At 44.5% G+C, this 20,392-nt stretch overlaps 1 long non-coding RNA gene across 1 annotated transcript; it reads left to right on the forward strand.

The window, feature by feature from the left end:
* The first annotated feature begins 2,918 nt into the window (after positions 1 to 2,918).
* Positions 2,919 to 6,525, forward strand: LOC307213689. The gene is made up of 2 exons (XR_013837641.1): positions 2,919 to 3,047; positions 6,316 to 6,525. It is a non-coding gene; the product is annotated as an uncharacterized lncRNA (long non-coding RNA).
* The last annotated feature ends 13,867 nt before the right edge of the window (positions 6,526 to 20,392 follow it).

Here is a 20,392-nt window from a genome sequence, read left to right on the forward strand (position 1 = left end):
CCAATAATTCTCAAAGATAATAGACAAAGGCTCTGAAATTACATCCGCAAATTCTTTTAGTACCCTTGGATGCAGCTCATCAAGCCCTGGAGATTTGAATACATTTAAAGTAGTTAGGTGTTCTCATACTACCTCTTTTCCTATATTGGGCTGCAACTCCCTCCTTACATCATTTACTCTGTTATCACCAGGTTGGGCATCACTGAAGACAGAGGCAAAGTAGGTGTTGAGTAGTTCCATCTTTTCTCTGTCACCCAATAGCATTTCTCCATGTTCCCCACTTGCTTGTTCTTCCTCTTACTTTGGACATAGCTGAAGAAACCTTTTTTATTATTTTTAACCTCTCTTGCAAGCCTGAGCTTATTCTAAGCTTTAGCCGGCTTGACTTTCCCCCTGCAACTGTTGGCTATTCATGTATACTCCTCCTTTGTGATTTCCCCTTTCTTCCATTTCTTTATACATGCCCTTCTTAATTCTCAGCTCATCTGTAAACTCCTTATGCAGCCACACCAATTTCCTTAGATGCTCCCCACTTTTCTTTCTTGTTGATATTGTCTGCTGCATTTGGGCCTTCAATATTTCTCCTTTTAGAAACTGCTATCTTTTTTGGACTCCCTTCTCATTGAGTATTTCTGACCATGGGATCACACACAGTAGCTCCTTAGGCTTTTTGAAATTGGCCTTTTTAAAGTCCAGAATGCATGTCCAACTACACTCAGTTTCCCCTTGCCTCTGTATCCTGAAACCAGGAGAAAAATGATCACTTCCTCCCAACTTTCTGAGCACTTCCACATCATCAATCAATTCCTCCCTATTGGTGAGGACCAGGTCCAAGGTAGATAGTCCCCTTGTTTGTTCTTCCACCTTCTGGAAAATGAAATTGTCAGCAATGCATTGGAGGAGTCTGTCTGACCTTACACTCTGGGCAGAGTTTGAGTTCCAACAGATATCAGGGAAGTTGAAGTCCCCCACGATTACTATTTCTCTCCTTTTTCAATGTTTGGTAATCTGCTCCAGTAAGGCATCACCCAAGTATTCAGTCTTAATCATAACAATTATGTTATGATTCAGATTTCATAAGTGTAAAACAGTAACCACTGCCCAGTGTGGTGTAGTGGTTAGAGTGTCGGAATAGAAACTGGGAGACCAGGGTTTGATTCCCCATTTGGCCATGAAGCTCAGTGAGTGACCTTCGGCCAATCACTGCCTCTTGGCTTAACTGACCTCACAGGGTTGTTGTGGGGATTACATGGGAGGGACCATGTATGCCACATTGAGTTCCTTAAAGAATGTAAGGTCAATAAGTCACACACACACACACACACACACAACCCCCATTTATATTCTTATTCTGAAAATGTATCCAGCGTTCCAATCATTATATACTTGGGAGTAGAATTCATTGAACTCAGTGAGAATTTCTACTGAGTAAAAACACGCATAGGATCGGGCAGTGGCATGCACACTTGCTGATAGAGTTAAACCGTGTTGAACTCAGAAGGATCCCCGCCCCGCTGCATAACATTCCCAGGATCTTGCTGCAGAGCCCGAGAAACCAGATCCCCTCCCTTTGTGTATAAAGCAATGGGCTGATTATGCATATTCTGGAAATAATGAGCCCAATCTGTCTCCCGAGATGACTTGCCAGTGGAGGAATTTCTGCATTTTCATCACAGGACACCTGAAGCTGTCATTATTGACTCTATTTTGCCAGAAGGGGCAAATCAAGTTGCTGGCTGCATTGGCCCTCATTTCACATAAATATCAAAATTACTGGCACTCGCCATATAGCCCCAACATGCAACTAACTCAAGCAAGAATCTAATCTCCTCATTTGGCATGTTTATCTTCCGAACAAAGCTGGGTCTAGTGTGGCTGCCTTATGGGCAACTTCTGGCCAGTGAGGCAGATGTGAAAGCACACCCCTTTTCTCTCTGAGTAATTGGAGGTGGGCTACCTTAAGTAGAAAAGTGGTAGAATGCTGTGCTGCACCCCACAGGTTGCAAGAGTGGGGCTGCATTTTTTAATGCTCTACCAATGAAAATTCTCCCTGCATGTTTTAAAGTAGAATATCAAAACCTACCCCCAGGGTAATCACTCATTTTCAGTCCAGCCTACTCACAGGGTTGTTGTGATGGCGAAATTGGGGAGGGTGGAGAGTCTTGTATGCTGCCACAGCAGAATGTAAGTGTAATATAAATAAATGTTTTACATGCAGGGAGCTTTGCTCATGGAATACAATAGATAGACAGAAAGATATTTCAAAAACATGGCTTCCTGTCTACAGTCTTATTAGCACTTAAAAAAAAATTCTCTCCCCCACCCACCCCTTTTATCTCATTTTGGCCTAATGGTTTCACCCTTGGAAAATTGATCCTTATAGTTTTGCCTACAAATGTTAGAGAGAAGTAGGGATCCCCCCCCAATCAACTATGTAATTCCAGTAATAAACATAGCTTTATTATTTTGCAAACTTAGAGTATCCAGGGTGGTTGTACCCAGGGTACAGTGTGTGGGGTTTTGTATTAATTTTACTTCTTCTGAGCATTAAACTCCAAACACCACCATTCACTTTTCTCTACAGAAGTGTCTCTACACCTTGATTCATTAGCTCCCTCTTCTCCCCTTTGGGCTGTAGAAAATCTGCAATCAAAATTACAATTATGTTTGCTAAATAAGCATATGAAGGGGTTAAGTTTCAGAGTTCCTGTTAAATATCCAATCATAATGCTTCAATTAAAATAAAACTGAGGTTTTTTATTGGAAAATCAATAAAAATGATTTTAAAAAAGGTTTCAGAGATTCTATATTCCTAGAGAACACAGGTCTGTGTGATGTCATATCCCTTTCTTCCTGCAGCAGGAAACAGGACAGAGGAGCTTAATATTTTCTCCTTCCTCCTTGCCTCAGTTTCTCTCTTCCTTTGAAGCCAACAATGTGAGCAGATGTACATCCTTGGACTCTGCCCAAACTACATTTGTATTTTGTAACTAAGAAGTATTTTTGCCTGCATACTACTTTGATATATTTGCTGCCTGCACTGAAACGTAAGTAAACTTTTTTTTTTTTTTACACTAAAGCATGTGGTTGATTCTTAGCAATGGGGACAAAGAGGGGAAAGGTCAGCCAACCACAAATAAGCAGGAATAAGAGGTGTAATTGCCTACGGTAATTCCTAGCATCTAGTAAGCTGCCAAAGTGCTTGTGTTTTTACTCTGCTAAAAGGGCTTCACAGCCTGTTTACTCTCATATTTCTCTCACACACATGGTACAGAAGGTTTAAAATGTAATTTACAGATTTAATCCTCAATGCATCTCCATCGTGGGCTACCGCCAAAGGAACATCAGCACTGCATCTCACAGTTCCCCATTTATGCATCTAATCTATTTATTTTCTTTCTGCCTCCTCTTCCATTCTATTATTTCTTTTTTACCTGAGTTTGGTAGTCAGCAACAGCACATGCGGACTTTACTCCTGCATAAAACCACATGTTGGGTGAGTCTGAGATGTAAAAAAAAAAAAAAAAAGCCTTGGAGCATCAGAGACTGACTGCAACAGGATGAAAAAACTGGCACTGATTCCACCCTGTGCCTCTGAACTCTTCAAGAGCAGGAGGAGTTGCACAAAACAGGAAAAGGCTCTTGGGACTTTCTGACTCAGGAAATATCAAAATGCTTTAGTGTGTTCCTAGGGATGCGGGTGGCGCTGTGGGTTAAACCACAGAGCCTAGGACTTGTCGATCAGAAGGTTGGCGGTTTGAATCCCTGCGACGGGGTGAGCTCCCATTGCTTGGTCCCTGCTCCTGCCAACCTAGCAGTTCGAAAGCACGTCAAAGTGCAAGTAGATAAATAGGTACTGCTCCAACAGGAAGGTAAACGGCATTTCCGTGCGCTGCTCTTGTTCGCCAGAAGCTGCTTAGTCATGCTGGCCACATGACCCGGAAGCTGTACGCCGGCTCCCTCGGTCAATAAAGCGAGATGAGCGCCGCAACCCCAGAGTCGGTCACGACTGGACCTAATGGTCAGGGGTCCCCTTTACCTTTACATCTACTCAGATGTAAGCCCAGTTGTGTTCAGTAGAACTTACACCTAGGTAAGTGTGTATAGAATTGCACCAAGGCTGTGCATACACCATACATTTAAAGCATCCCCCCCCCCCAGAATCTTGGGAACTGTATATTGCTAAAGGTGCTGGAAATTGTAGCTCTGTACAGAGTAAACTACAGTTCTCAGGATTCTTTTAAGGGTGTGAAGCATGTTTTTAATGAAATGTGACACACACCAAATGAAGGCATATATATCTACGTCTTTGAAAATATCATATTTGTAAATATATCCTGGTGTGATTGACGTGAGACTCCTGATGGGGCCTGTTGCTGGTAAGTGTGCGTAGGACACTGTACCACTTTGGGGTAAATAGAATCGTGGGGCAAAAGGTAAAAAATAGGTTTTCTTCTTGATACTGACGCCACTGAAAATTTCTCTAGAAAATGGAAGCCAGGATGAAGACGATAGCATAGTTCTGAAACGCATGCAAATGACCCAAGGAAACTAAGATCGTTGTTGATTTTCCATCAAGCATGAGCTCTTTAAGGCTAATTAATTCAATCTTTTCCTTTCTCCTCCCTCTCCCCCACCACTTTCTCCTTTGCTAGGTTTTCTGATTACTTCATCTCTCTCGGCAGCGTTTGTCTGAGACGGAAACTTCTCTTGGTGTTTCCATAGGCCACTTCTTTCCATCTTTCCTACTCAATGTTTTCAAAAGGCAAGACGTCGGGTCCTTTCAAGGTTCGCCAAGTTTACCTGAGTGGAAAATCACACACACAAACACACACACTCTCGGGAGCGCAAGACGCACAAAACGCCTTGCGCGATGAATTATCATTAAACAGAGCAGAAGTTTATAGAGAGACAGAGGAATGGTGGGGGGAGCCACTGAGGCAGGGAAAATGCGCTTAAAAGTGCCTTTTAATTTCCTAATCGAGTTAAAGCAGGTTTGGAAAGCGGGAGGCACCGGGAGAGGGGGACGCTTCTCGCTCCATCCCAAGCGGCGCAGGCGAGCACCTTTGACTTGGTCTCTGTATCCTCTCTGCATCCTCTCAGCGCCAGGCACCTTCGGCATCCTTCTTCCCGCCCCACGAGTCTTGTGGGATTGAGGCTTAGGAGTCCTGAGCTGTCCTAAGGAAAAAGAAACGGAGAGAGAGAGAGAGAGAGAGAAGGGCTCTTGTGTTAATTAAATGAGGGAAGCATGCCAGAGAAAAGGGCAGGCAAGCCAACGAGACTGGTGTGGTGGGTTGCAATTAGGCACCAATGGAACAGGCTGCTCTGGTCTCTGGGTGTAAGGGAAGAGGCAAAGCGCTTTTGACATCCGTAGCGAAAGCCGACGGATTTCATCTCAACTTTGCAACCGTGCTTCATTAAGGGTTCCGCAATATGATAAAGAACATTTCCACAAGTTGCATTCTTTCTATCTTGATAGTGTGGCGCAACGGCGCGAGGGGGCTGACCTTGCTGGGGAGACACAGCTGGGGATACAAGCCCACCTTCTGCTTTTTAAAAAAAGCTCATTATCTGATCCCGGAACCAGTCGCTGTTTCTCATATTGGCCTACCTCACAGGAATGTTGTGAGGATAAAACAGGAGAATAAAACAGGGAGAGGATGAAATCAGGTTCTTGTAAGAAGGTGGGATTGACCTGCTCGGCTCCTTTCAAGGCAGCAGCACTCCTGTCTTCGCCTTCCTTCAGTGATCACCACCTGCTCAAAGCTCACCAAGGCATTGTTCTATTTTCACGAAACACGTTGGCACAGAAGCAGCCGCCTCCTCTTCCACTTTGTGAATATTGCGTCTTCTTGTAAATAGAACATTCAGCCGTGTTGGTTCTCTTGCTCTCACGCACAAAAACCCAGCTTGCATCAGGACCACTATCCACACCCAGCCAGAGGCACTCTCCTCCAGGAGAGACTCTTGACAATATAAATTTTGAGAATGACTTTCCTGAAACCTTGCACTAGTTGTTTGAGAGTGTAAATAAAAACCATCATCACTGATAAGGCAGGGCTGGGGAACCTATGGACTTCGATATGTTTCTGGACTCCCAGCTCCCATTATACTTGACCATTCATTGCCCATGCTAGCTGAGGCTGATACAACACCATGGGGGGTGGTTAAGGGGTGCGTGTCACCCTCCTGTTTTAAGGTATAATCCTCAAACCACTCAATATGGTGTCCGAATTCGCAGAACATCGAGATAAGGAATTCACAGCAAATCGCCTCTCCGTTGTGATTTCTTATTTCCGTTTACTTTCCTCCTAGGGAAAGAAGGCTGCGATTTTCACGTCAGTGGGACGTACTCCCAGTTCTTAAGAGTGCAGTCCTGCAAGTCTACGCAGGAACCAGTCCAGCTGAGGTCACTGGGGCTTACTCCCAGAAAAGCATCAGGGCTGCAGCCTTAGCCATGCAAATGCTCGCCACGATTTGGTGGCATTTTGGTAAGTCCTAATAAAGGTATTTTCTAGCTATGAATTTTGCGAGGTTATTTCTTCTTCTTTCTCACGGACCAAGACCATTGCTTTTAATGAACCTTGCATGTGTCTAGGACAGGTTGTCTGGATTAAGGGAATGGAATATATATTCTCAGAAAATATTTAAAATAATATTAGTAATAATGACGTGAGTACTCATAAGACGCGTGCGCCATCTTGTAGAAGACGTGTGATAGAAAAATGGGGTGTGTCTATTCTAATACGGCGCTGGCAGTTTTTAGAAGTCTCTATCATCATCACCACGGTTCACGGGGACCACCTTATCCGTTTTATATTCAGAAAGTCGACAGTCTAACCCCAATTACCTGGGAGTAAGCCCCACTGAATTCAACAGACCCTTCTTTGAGCCGACACGGTTAGGCCTGCGCTGTTAATCAAGCAAACGTTGCAGCCCTGGCAGAATGCAAATACTTCGGTGTCAACTGCGCTCGAGCAGAAGCGATCTGCCTTCTCCCTTGGCGCCCTCAATACACGACGCCTTTCTTCGTAGCAGCTACTAACCCCATTCCTCCATCTGGACTTAGCAGAGAGCACGCTAGTCCTGCAAAGGGAGGCTACTAGCTAGCCTACAGTAAATGTTGGGCAGAACGCAACACAAGGAATCCCACTCCCCCCGCCCCTTCCAGGGCTCCTGCACACGCGTGACAGGCAGAAATAAAGCAGGTGCAGTTTTTTCCAGACATTGAGAGGCAGTGATAGAGAAAATGTGATACGCACACATTTATCCAAACATCTAGCTCGCCCAGTCCCTATGGCTCCAACGGCCATTGTGGTCATTTAAAAATACAGCGGCCCAATATATATAACCTATGATGCTAAAACAAATTGCAATGTAACGGATAAGTAGCAAACAACACCTTGGGAATAACTTGCGAGTCACACTTTTAGGATATGGGTACCAAAAAGGTTCGCTTACACCCCAGTTCTAGAAACACTTTAGCCAAGCGCTAAAGGCAAATGGGAGAGTTAAATGCGTGGTTTACAATCCTCACGTCTACTCAGAAGGAAATCAAGGAGATCAGTGGGGTTACTCCCGGGTAAGTGTGTATTGGGATGCAGTCTAATCTCTTCACTTTAAATTAATAGGAGGATCTATTCTAAGAGGACTCAACTTTGGTCGGATAGCGTTAGGAGTTTGCAGTCCACATCAAGCAGAAGGCAACGACAAGGCTGGTTTGAGAGTTTTAACGGATCACTTCTCCTCTTTGGTCGGGAAATGATGTCCATTCATCGCTTGCTTGCTTACTTCATCAGGTAGGATAGGTTAGGGTCGTTGGCCTTTTTTGATGGATCACATCGGAGCTGTTCAAGGCAGCTGCGCAAACTTTCCACATTCAAGCAATGTGTTTAGGAACAGGGTAGATAACTTCCGACTGAGGTTTCCCCAAGCAGCCAACTGAATCTCAACAGGCAGCTGCCCTGGACTTCACCTTGGCCAAGACGCAGAGAGTTTCAACGCACCGCTTAGTAAAGAAATGGCGGTGGGGTAGTTCCTTGTCCTTTCGATTACGCAGAGAAATGCATTTGGCCAGCCTTGCAAGGGTCCAGTCTGGGGAGCAATAACAGTGAGACTTCAAGGGTGGAAAATAAGAAAGCTTCGTTTCTTATAGGATGCAGATATTGGCTAGTAAGGAGTTCCTGCCTTAGCTAACATAGTCGGAGATGCAAAGGAGCCCTGCTTGGTCTTTGATTTCTTCAGGAGAGAGAAACAAAAGGAAGATGTCTCCTCTCCTTTCAGCTTCAGAAGCGAGAGTGAGAGACAAGGGGTCGTGGTGGTCAGCAACCCTAAGAATAGCGGTCTAACCATCTAGGAAATGTCAGCACAAATTAAGTTAGATTAGAAAGACAATCTAGGAATCTTGGAGGTTCCTCTCTCTGTCGACTTTCTCCCCATGCAAACCCCACCAGCCGTAAGACAAGGTGAGTTGCATCCCAACACTTAAAACAGTTTTAGCAATACAGGAGGAAGGACGGGTCTGTAAACGTCTGGAGGCCAGTTTAGTGTGCTGCTTAGTGTCTTGAACTAAGTCTGTGGGGACTCGGGTTCAGTCACGAAGCTCAATGGCTGACCTTAGGATAGTGACGGTCTCTCCGTCTAACATACTTTGAGGGTTATGAAGATACTGAGTTAGACTATGGGCCCATCTTGCTCCTTGCTGTCTATATACCAAGGATGGAGAACATGTGGCTCTTCAGATGCTGTCAGACTACAACTCCCATCATCCCTGACTGCAGGCCATACTGGGAAGGGCAGCTGGGAGTTGGAGTCTCAGAACATCTGCAAGGCGACAGAGTCCTCTTCCTCACCTGTCATGGTTCTTTTCACCGTCTAACTTGATGAACGGTTCTGAACATTTGGAAAGCTTGCCCACTATTTTGCCTTATTTTGATTGATCTAACAGAGGTATTGCCCTAAATATGTACCCAAGGCAAAGTCGAGATCAAAACCGTGGTGTTTCGTCCTGTTAGATGTGCAGGCTTGGGACTGAATGAGACTAAGATACCCTCAGAGCAGACCACTGTAATAAATGGGTTGGAGTTAATTATGGCTAATTTCACTTCACTGATTTCAATGAATCTACTCTGCGTATGGCTTAGATGCTTGTTTTGGAACTGAGGCCACTTTTAGACATTCATTAGCAGCCAAAACTTTATCTTCTCTTCTCCGTACCCAAAATGCTCTCCCACCAGGTTCAAGCAGCGGATTGACACACGGGGTCACCAAGAGTTGCTCTTTCCATCCACCTCCCGCTCTTCCCTCCCCACTCCCCAAACTCAATATATAGCCTAAAAGGCCACCATTTCAGGAAAATCTGAGACGTCTGTCACATTACCTAACTTAGTGAAATCATAACAAAGGGCTCCATGAGAAGTGACAGAATAGAAGCTGGAAGGACTTTTCAGATCCAGTTACACTTCTTTGGTCGTCCCTGATTTCCTCCTTGAAATGTCTCACATTCGCCGCATGTTTGTCGGGCGAGGCTTGATGGAAATCAAAGGCATCGAGTTTTGTGCTCCTCGTTGGTTTCCTGCGGGGGGATTAGATAGGATATCGCAAACACGATTTTTTATTGTCAGATCTTACAAAGGGGGTGGGGAAGAGCAGCGCATGAAGATATGCTGTGCACCCTTACAATTCATTACCTACTTACGCACAGGCCTTCTGCGCACCATAAGAAAATGGAAATTGGTCCAAACTAATTATTACGTGAGGGTGTGCAGCAATCAGATCATTTCAACCCAGAGGAGCAGCGAAAGTCGCTGTCCCCCGTGCGTTCTTGCGCTTAAAGATAACACTAATGCTTTTTTAAGATATCCGCCTATTTAGTTCTGGTATATCTGTCTCTCCATCGTCCTGTCTTTGTTTCCACGAGGATCTCTAATTAGCCAGCTTGTTCTTCGGTCTGCCTATTATCTGTCTATTCTGTATGCCCATGAACGTGTGTGTGTGTTTCAAGAGATGCAATGGTGAATATACTAAATATGCTTGTCACGCACAAGGCTCCTCTTTGGATAAGCCAAATGTGACAGCTAATTTCGTATTACGAATCTGAGGGAGTCTAATTTTACCTGCAGGTTCTTGGCTGCGATTCCTTCATCCTCCGTCTGAGTGTGTCCCTCTGAGCAGCAACCAGGTCTCGGTCTGAGTGGGAGACAGCACAGCACACGCAGCCACGTTGGAGTTTTTGTTTCTCATCGCGTCTTGCCTTCCTTGGTTTGACAGAAACACACACACACACACACACACACACACACACACACACAGGATCGGCAAGATGATTCTTTTTGTAGCAGCTCCTCGAGTTGCTCCAGAGCGACAAGTGATGGTGGCTGGCGCCTTTTTGGGGGGACCAGATTCGGGACATGCACAGCTTCCAACATCACCATCCTCTGCCAGGCAGGCAACCCAGCTCCCCACCTCTTTTCCCGACCTCAGAACCAGGCAAAGGGCATTAGGAGCATCTACAACATCCTTTTGTAACCCCCCCAGCCCCTCACCAGTGCAGTGCAATGCAGAAGATGCGTCTGAGGTTCCTCTATGCTCTCTCAGGGGTAGCCAACATGGTGCCATCCAGATATTGTTAGACTGTGATTGCTGTGAGATGTAATCCACTGGGAGCAGTCAAATACAACATTCCTTGTTTTGCTAGAGTGGACATGCAAGGGAATGTTTGGTCCAGCCAGTCCAAACTTCCTGTTTCTCCTGGCCTGGAGCATTATTGCTTGCATGTGACTAGTGGGTGGTCGTGACCTTTCCAGATCTGGTAAAAAGGCCAAGGCATGTTGCCACACTCTCTCTCTTCCATCTTCCTTTCATCCTGCAAACTTCCTGGAATGAACTGCTGGCTGCCAGCCAAGCAGTCCCTCAGGTCATCTTCCTGAACACCTCCCACAATTACCTCTATCACTAACCATTGGTCATTCTTGCTGGGGCTGGTGGGAATGAGTCTAAAACAGGCATAGGCAAACTCAGATGTTTTGGGAGTACAACTCCCATCATCCCTAGCTAACAGGACCAGTGGTCAGGGATGATGGGAATTGTAGTCCCAAAACATATGCCGGGCTGAGTTTGCCTATGCCTGGTCTAAAACATCTGGAGGCCATCACTTTGACTACTCTCATGGTAGCCTGAGAAAACTTATGGCACAATACGGGGGTTGTTCAGGTGTCACAGGACACTTTGTTTTTGCCACAACACTCTTAACAAGACTCACCCCTCTGGAATAAGGTGACCCAGTGCGAATCTAGCCTGGGATTTCCCACTGATCAACCACCACCATGGTATCTCAGTAGTACCTCATTTGCCTTCTGTGCAGAAGGTCCAGAAGGTCCAGCCCCTGGCATCTCCACGTGGGAGTGGGAATACTCTTGTCTGAAGCCCCAGACTTCAGGGCCATTGGAGTAGCCTGCTGGCCACTGGAGTAGTCAATGTAGATGAAACAACGGTCTTGCTCAATATAAGACAGCTTCCCATAATCCAATTTCCCATGTGGGGCATTTTTCTTTAAAATATACATATAGCCTGATGCCGTGCATATTTAAGCAACTAAGATCAGTGGTCCTAGTCTATGTAATTGCAGTAATGGCTGCAATTTGCTACACACTTGTGTGTTTTTCTCATATTTCTATTTTTATTAAAGCTTGAAAGAACAAAGAACAATCAGTATACAGAAAGAAACATCAAATATCAAACTCAAGTATGAATGTTTACTAATGTTTCTTCTGTCTTAGTGTTTTTGTTAACTGCTTCAGGATATTGTTATACCTGAAAAGTGACATATAAATGCCTAAAAGATATAAGCAAATACGGAACTGAAATAATATGCTTAGAATTGGGTTGTGTGTATACCTAGGATTTCAGCTACTATTGTACCCTAGGTCACATATGACTAAGAAGAAGAGCCGAGGTAGGACTGAAGCCAACTTTACAGACCTTCGTTCTGGCTTATTACAACTCAGAGTCTCAGGTGTTCATGGGTGGACTATGGTTTCTTAATGACTGAGGAAATGAACTCTGTCCACAGTCAGAGAATAACAGCTCATAATTCATAACCCCTATGTCCCAAGGCTGAAACCTAGCACTGATTAACTCTAAAAACTGTTCTTCTAAAAGACATAGGTGCTGATCGTAAGTCTGGAGATGGTTGAATCTGGGGTTGTGCCCTTTTAGATTCTTGGATCTAAAGCCATTTTTTGCTTTCTACAGTAGTATTTAGCTATATTAGGCCCAGTTGTTCTTTGTTAGCCTGTGCAGTACTTTCAAGTCTGCCAACACATGATCCCATTGGGGTGCCCCACTAACCAACCTGTTAGCCACATTCTGCACTTGCTTCAGCTTCTGCACAGTCTTCAAGGGCAGCCCCACATATTGTGAACTGCAGTAGTCCAAATAGGAGGTCACTAGAGGATGGACTGCTGAGGCCAAACTATCTTGGCCCAGAAACAGTAATAGCTGGCAAACTAGCTTAAACCTCCCACAGCAGATAATTCCCAGACAGGAGAACCCCCCCACCCAGATCATGTCCCTCTTATCAGGATTCAGTTTATTGTCTCCCTACCAGCCCAGTACTGCTTCCAGACACTGATCCAACACCTTCACAGCTTATCCTGATTCAGATGGAATGGAGAGGCAGAGTTATTTCCATAGTGAAGTATTCAGGATTTGGGAACCAGGGGATAATAATCTACCTCCCAGTGATGGAAATAACACTCCCATTCTTCCCAATGGACTGCAGCTACCTGCTAGTTCAACAGGGCCAAAGGGATGCTTGTGTTTGCTCCTGCATAGAAACAGTTGTGGTTTGTTGCCGATCTCACTCTATTATCTCCTATGACCAGACAATTCAGAAATAAGTTATGTCACGCTGTAGTCTTCCCCCACTCCCCTACCCCAAAGAAGTGTTGTAATGCCCAAATGAATGAAATGGTGCCCAAGGCAATTTTTCCTACATGGAGATGAAGTTTGCAGCTAAATGAGATCTTCCCAGCTTTTGGACAACCACCTACACATGAGACTTTTCAGGGTGGGGACAATGGTAATCATGTTGCTTGCTTCAGGACGACATCAAGCCCTTGCTCTCCACCTAGCCAGAGGACAGCACATGTGTACTGGACTCAGCTTCTGTGAAAGTCCCAGTTGCTTGCTGATAATGCACATGTATTTGTTATGGGCCATTTTTGGGAGGATTGCAAAAGACAGAAAGCTTTAGTTGGCATCTCCTATTTTGGCCAGTCATGAGGAGCTTAAATTAGTATGTAACTGGTTTTTTTTATACTATTCCCCAAAAAATCCTGGGGAGTGTGGTTTTGTGGGGTACTGGGACACCTGTTAGGGAGCCCAATCCCCCAATTTCCTTACTCTTGGTTATTTAGAGCAAGGCATCCTTGAAGGATGTCTGCACAGAGCCTCTACCCCAAATTCTTGGATTTTGTGTCTTTGGGTGGTGACCAATATTAGTTATACTTAGAATAATAATTGAAATTAATGAGTATTATTAAGTTAGGTCCATAACTTTAGTGGGTCTACTCTGAGTAAAACTTATTTGAATCCTTTGAGCCCCATAACGAGAAGCCAAGGAGATGTTTGCATATGCATGCTCTGTCTTTCACATCCCCTTTCGATATTCACATCCTTTTTGAAATAAAGGACCTTCAAAGTTTCCTATATAAAGGAGTATAGTCAGAAAATTCTCAAAACAGCGTTTTCAGTGTCACTCACACATTGACCGTCAGATCATCTAGCAGTACGTAATGGAGTTAAATTCACATATTTATGATTATGACTGATTGAAACCCCAGCTTTTAAACCAATGTACACATATGTGTGAAACAGTCCTAAGCAAACATAAGTATGATATGCAATTTGCATATTGCTAGTATTAATGCCAGGGAATGCTTTTAATCAAGGGGTTGGCAACAACAGTTGTGATACTATTTCAGGTATTCTTAGAAATAAATATTGTCAGATCTTGCCAGGAGAATCTGAAATACAGTTTTCCGATCCTCTCCTCAACCCACAGCTTCTGGAACAGCTCAGCTAAAGGATTTCTTGATTTGCGGTTATTGTTAATTATTTTGTAGCTATATTTTGTAGCTCACTCATATGAAGGAACCATAAATATTATGTAGAGTATTTATGTGCACACACAGGTATATCACACAGTTAATTATGTATTACACAGACACACTTTAGATGCATTTCCCTACTTAAACGCTTGTGCTTCCATACTAAACACATTAACTGGAAGTGCGTCAGAAATCTAATGAAATGTTAACTCCTAGAATAGTAAAATAAGATTATATCAGGATACTGTTATTTATTTTTGAAATACCCCCCCCCCCTTTTCGGGATCGGGTTGGTTTTTAACATAATTTTGGAGGTGGGAGGAATTGTATGTATTTTTGTGTTTTTATATTGTAAAGTGCCTTGTGAATCTCGGATGAAGGGCAGTATAGAAATGATGATGATGATGATACGAAGGAATAAAACAGGAATCCCACAAGACCCCGCGAATCTAATTTTTTGTAGATACCAATGATTTTAATTGACTGTTTCAGAACAAAGAGGTTTTTAAGGACTTTAGGCACAGACTGCAAATATTAAGTCATCTACAGAACAGTCATAGGCATATTTATAAAAAAGTAAGTCCTACTGTGTTTAACGGGGCTTATTTCCAATTAAGGATGGGATCCTATACACACTGAACCCAGTGGGGATTACTTCTGTGGAGATGTACATAGGATGGCATTGTTTGTTCGAGTTGTAACCATCACAGCAGCGCAATGCTAGCCATGGCTACTCAGAAGTAAGTCCTATTGAATTCTATGGGTCTTACTTCCAGGTGTGGAAGGACTGCAGACCTGGTTTTCTTTCTACTTTCGGAAATACTGTAACATAAAAGAAGTATCCTCTTCTCCTCTACTATAGGGGGAAACGCCACAACAGCAATGCGCTTCTCTCGAGGCTCGAGCTCCCATGTTTCTGTCCTTTTTCTGATCGAGGTTTAATTTATTTTGTGGTTCATTTCATCAAAATGCTATTCCCGGCCCGGGCCAAACGTCACAGGAGGGAAGTCTGTCCAAAACGAGGAGGAAACGGTGATAGTGCGAGGAAGATCTTTCATCCGATTCACCCGTGTTTTTGGAAAGCGAGTGCTACAGAAATCGCCGGCTCTGCTTATTTCCAACGAAGGCTGCGAAGATCCTCGGTATAATGACCTGAAAATTCCTGCACTTTTCCGATGCCTTTGGGATCCGGATTCAAAGCGCCTCGAGGCTCTAGTTACAAGGGACTGGACATCATCACGTGTGCCGAGGTTTCCTTTGTGTTGACTTCGACGTGCCTGTTTCCAGCGAGGAGCTGCATTTCTACTCGACGTAACCAGCGCATTCTCCGGGAAGGTAAGAGCGTTGCCGTTGCCCTTTTAACTGCGGGAGCCGCGCGCTTCTGCGGTGGGGCCCACCGAGTCCCATGCGTCGGGACAGCCGTCAGGCAGAGCGCAGGGCTCCGCCTCCCCGGCTCTCCGAAGCCCCGCCCCGATCCTCTCTTTACCGGTCGGTGCGAAGCCGTCGGGTGGCTGAGTCGGTCCTGCTGCCCGCCTGCTCTCCCACTAAGCCGCCGCGAATTTGCTGCTGCTAGTGCGGAGCTGCTTGGCTCGTCCGACGCCGCTGGCGGAGAGGAGGTGGGCTGGACACCCGCAGCAGCCGCGGCAGTGACGCGCCGTAGTCTCCTCCTCCTCCTCCTCCTCCTCTTGCGCTCGTCTCAATGCTGCGACGCCTATCGGCTTGTTTGGAGAGAGGCGGCTGCCGTCTAAGACATTGCAAGGCGGCGGGGGAGTGAATGGAGACGAGGAAAGGGCATGGAAGAGGCGCGGGTCGACACAGGGAAAGGTTAAGATTGTGATCCCATAGGCACACTTAATTCGGAGTAAAAACAAAGGGTGGGGCGATGAACGGATTCGGAGAGGAAAGAGATAAATGCGTAAGGATGGACGGAGATTTGAGTTTTTTGCTGGGGTGATCAAGGGCATATAACCAACTAATTTAGGAATCAAAAAATGCCAGTCCTGTCTCAGCAGCATGAAGTGGGGGACCCGGCCTTTCCTCCTCCGGAACTCTTCCAAGAATAGGAAAAGCTGCAACACCAGCAGCGTTGCTAAACAGTGAAGTTGAGCTAAAGCCCGGCTAGTGGGGGCAGTGCACGGGAAGGATTGCAGCAAGTGGCAAAAAAAGTTTCCTTGCTTTGCATGACTGTGGAGTGAACATCAGGCCAAATTGTTAAGCATGCAAGTGGGTCCAAAGTGACCTAGTCCAAATGGGTATCATCCCGTCAGAGTTTGGCCCTTTTACGTCTTGCATTTGATGGTGACGTAAGCACCTCCCCTTAAGTTCCAAAACATTTCCAGGGCAGCTTACAAAAGGATATATTTGGGCACATACATACGTTCTCTTTTGAAGTTATTGGGAGCTGTGCAGCCCAATCCTGTGCACTTTGAATTTGTGTCCACGTGTTTCAACATTAAAAAGGTAAAGGTAAAGGACCCCTGACAGTTAAGTCCAGTCCCGAGCAACTGTGGGATTGCAGTGGCACTCATCTCACTTTACAGGCCGAGGGAGCCAGTGTTTGTCTGCAGACAGTTTTTCCGGGTCATGTGGTCAGCATGACTAAGCCACTTCTGGTGAAACCAGAGCAGCGCACAGAAACACCGTTTACCTTCCTTACCTTACCTTTAACTACTTGCACTTTGACATGCTTTCGAACTGCTAGGTTGGCAGGAGCAGGGACCGAGCAAAGGGAGCTCACCCTGTCATGGGGATACGAACCACCTATCGGCAAGCCCTAGGCTCACCACAGCGCCACCCACGTCCCTTGTTTCAACATTAGGCCATATGTTATAGCCACAGTATGGGACGTGGGTGGCGCTGTGGGCTAAGCCACTGAGCCTAGGATTTGCCGATCAGAAGGTCAGCGGTTCGAATCCCCACGATGGGGTGAGCTCCCGTTGCTCAGTCCCAGCTCCTGCCAACCTAGCAGTTCGAAAGCACGTCAAAGTGCAAGTAGATAAATAGGTACCGCTCTGGCGGGGACGGTAAACGCCGTTTCTGTGCGCTGCTCTGGTTCGCCAGAAGCAGCTTATTCATGCTGGCCACATAACCTGGAAGCTGTACACCGGCTCCCTCGGCCAGTAAAGCAAGATGAGCGCCGCAACCCCAGAGTCGGTCACGACTGGACCTACTGGTCAGGGGTCCCTTTACCTTATAGCCACAGTGTGCACATGCATATAGTACATGACCATTGTATGATGCCTTAAATGCATTGTGGCAGCTAATATAACAGAAAAATCCAAGTTGGCATAAGAATTTTGTCCTGGTTTTCTTAAGTTTGAAAAAGGGACCAGTTGGTGGGTATGGAATTGTAGCCCAACTCAAGCTCACTGCATGTGATCCTCAGATAGTTGCCCAGAAGATGATGTGGACCTTGGTTTGCAAAAGGTTCCTCATCCCTGCTAGAAAAGCTACCTACACATTGCCCAAGAAAGATGTTAATCTATTTTTGTATGCCACAACTGCGGCTCGTATTTTGTTAGCTAAAAAGTGGAAAACTCAAGAATTACCAACAGTAGAAGAATGGCAAATGAAGATGATGGATTTTATGGAGCTAGCCGATCTAACCGGAAGAGTCCGTGACCAGAAGGAGGAGGAACACCACAAAGAATGGAAGAAATTTAATGATTATTTAGCTAAATTTGTTAAGCTAAAATAACTGGAAATAGCGTCCAGATACTTAATGGGCTTAGGATTGCATTTATGTTAACTGATAAAATAATATGTCTAATACAAGAAGGAGAAGATTTAAAGATGTTAATGTTTAATTTAATGGGTATTAAAACTGGGATTTGGAAGACCGTTATAAGGATATGCAATGAAATTCAACTAAGAGGAAACGAGGAAGTCGTTTTACAAAGTAAATAACTGTTATTTTCAATAAGGTTTTGATTTATGTTTGTTATGTCTTGTTTGTTTTATGTTTTTGTTTGTCGATGATATTGTAAAAACTAATAATTTTTTTGCAAAAAAGAAAGAAAGAAAAGCTACCTATACTCCTTCCATATTGTGGGAAATGCAAGTGAAACAATGTGTGATGCTTGGAAGCTGGCATGCTATTGTATATAAACACAATATAAAACCATCACCTTCCACACTTGGCATCCCTGAAGGTTGCTAGATGGATAGACAGAAAGATAGATAGAGAGAAGGCAGAGAGGTCAGTGCTTTAAGTGTATTATGCGACCAATAATATTTTTAATGCAGCGATATGTCTTCTATGAAATGGACATAAAATGTAAGCCAAGAGACATGTCTCAGCCTCACCTCCTCGGTGTAAGGAAGCTAGAGCATTCGTCTGTGAAAGACTGTTTTTCAGCCCTGTCCAAATTACAAGTCAGCAGTACAATACAGGTGAGTATATCCAGAGCATTATGGGTAAACAAGAACCATACCACCTGGGGTTTTCCCCTGACTTGCAAAAAGTGTGCAAATGTGCCAAAGTGGAATGTAGCCCTGAAGATTATTATTATTACTATTTCAGTAGAAACACATGGCCATGATGAACTCCGAGAACTTTATTTGAATATTGCTAGTGCCCCACTGGTTCATGACAGGGCCGGATTTAGGTCTGATGAGGCCCTAAGCTACTGAAGGTAATGGGGGCCCTTTATATCTTATGTTTTAGGGAGCAGGCTAGCAGGCGGGGCCCATTACTTACATTATAGGAGCCTACACAACACAAAATACTGTTGCTGTATGTAGGTTTTATTTTTATTTTTTTATTTTATATTTTGGAAATGTACATCCAGTTGTTTTTTTCCTTTAATTTTTTTGGGGCCCCCAAGAGAGTGGACCCCTAAGCTATAGCTTGTTTAGCTTATATGTAAATCCAGCACTGGTTCATGATGTGTGTGGATATTCGCTCCCCCCCCCCCCCGGCAGCCATGCAATTCGAAAGTTAAAAAGTGCAATGGTCAACCATCAGAGCAAAACAAAACAAAAAATTCAGGTGCAATTGCACTTTAACCAAACATTTTTTAAAGCAATGTTATTATGTACCAAAAATTGAATCGAAACATTTCCTATTCTAACTATTCATAATAAGGTTAGAATACCATTTGAGAGAAGCTTACAATTCTTTGTTGATAATTCCTCTTAAGGATCATTGTATATTTTCTTCATAATGTACAGAATTGGATAATGTAATATGGATATGAATAATGCAATAAAAATGTAAGGAAAATAAATTTTACAAAAGTGATGAATGATAATGACAGGAGCATAGCATGTTGCAGGAAAGGTAGTGCAGAAATGCAGGTAGGTAATGCAATAACATGATCTGGGGGGAAACACCACCATCAGCCACACCACTGTCTACAACGCAGAAAATGCTTTTGCAAAGGGAAAGCAATAGCACAGTGCCAGTCTATGGATGCAAGAACAATGTTGTAATCCCACTTAAATTTCTTAAATCTGTACCTTTATTATATACCCAGGCTTCATATAGATTGGTAACCTAACAGATATTTAAATAGGGCATATATGGCTCCCTGACTGGGCTTGACAATACAGGCCTGTAGCAGGGTTTGTCCTACTCCAAGGGAAATCAGTCAGGTTTGACTTCCCTGTACTGTAGTTATGGATGTTGTTGTTTAGTCGTTTAGTCGTGCCCGACTCTTCGTGACCCCATGGACCAGAGCACGCCAGGCACTTCTGTCTTCCACTGCCTCCTGCAGTTTGGTCAAACTCATGCTGGTAGCTTCGAGAACACTGTCCAACCATCTCATCCTCTGTCGTCCCCTTCTTCTTGTGCCCTCAGTCTTTCCCAACATCAGGGTCTTTTCCAGGGAGTCTTCTATTCTAATGAGGTGGCCACAGTATTGGAGCCTCAGCTTCACGATCTGTCCTTCCAGTGAGCACTCAGGGCTGATTTCCTTAAGAATGGATAGGTTTGATCTTCTTGCAGTCCATGGGACTCTCAAGAGTCTCCTCCAGCACCATAATTCAAAAGCATCAATTCCTCGGCGATCAGCCTTCTTTATGGTCCAGCTTTCACTTCCATACATCACTACTGGGAAAACCGTAGTTAAGGATAATGCATACAAATAACACACAATATTTGAAGCAGAAATATTGCCACAAATGAGCATATGTGAAAAATAGAAAGGTAAAAGGAAAAACATGGGAAATCTGTTGCTTTGGGAACAGTGCGTTCTGGATTCTCAGGAATTGCTTGGTGGACGAATGTTGCCAGCTGTGAACGGCTAGATAACGGCTCCCTCTGTAGGACTGAGATTGCT

Source organism: Podarcis cretensis, assembly GCF_951804945.1.
Source record: "Podarcis cretensis genome assembly, chromosome: 3".
NCBI lineage: Eukaryota > Metazoa > Chordata > Lepidosauria > Squamata > Lacertidae > Podarcis > Podarcis cretensis.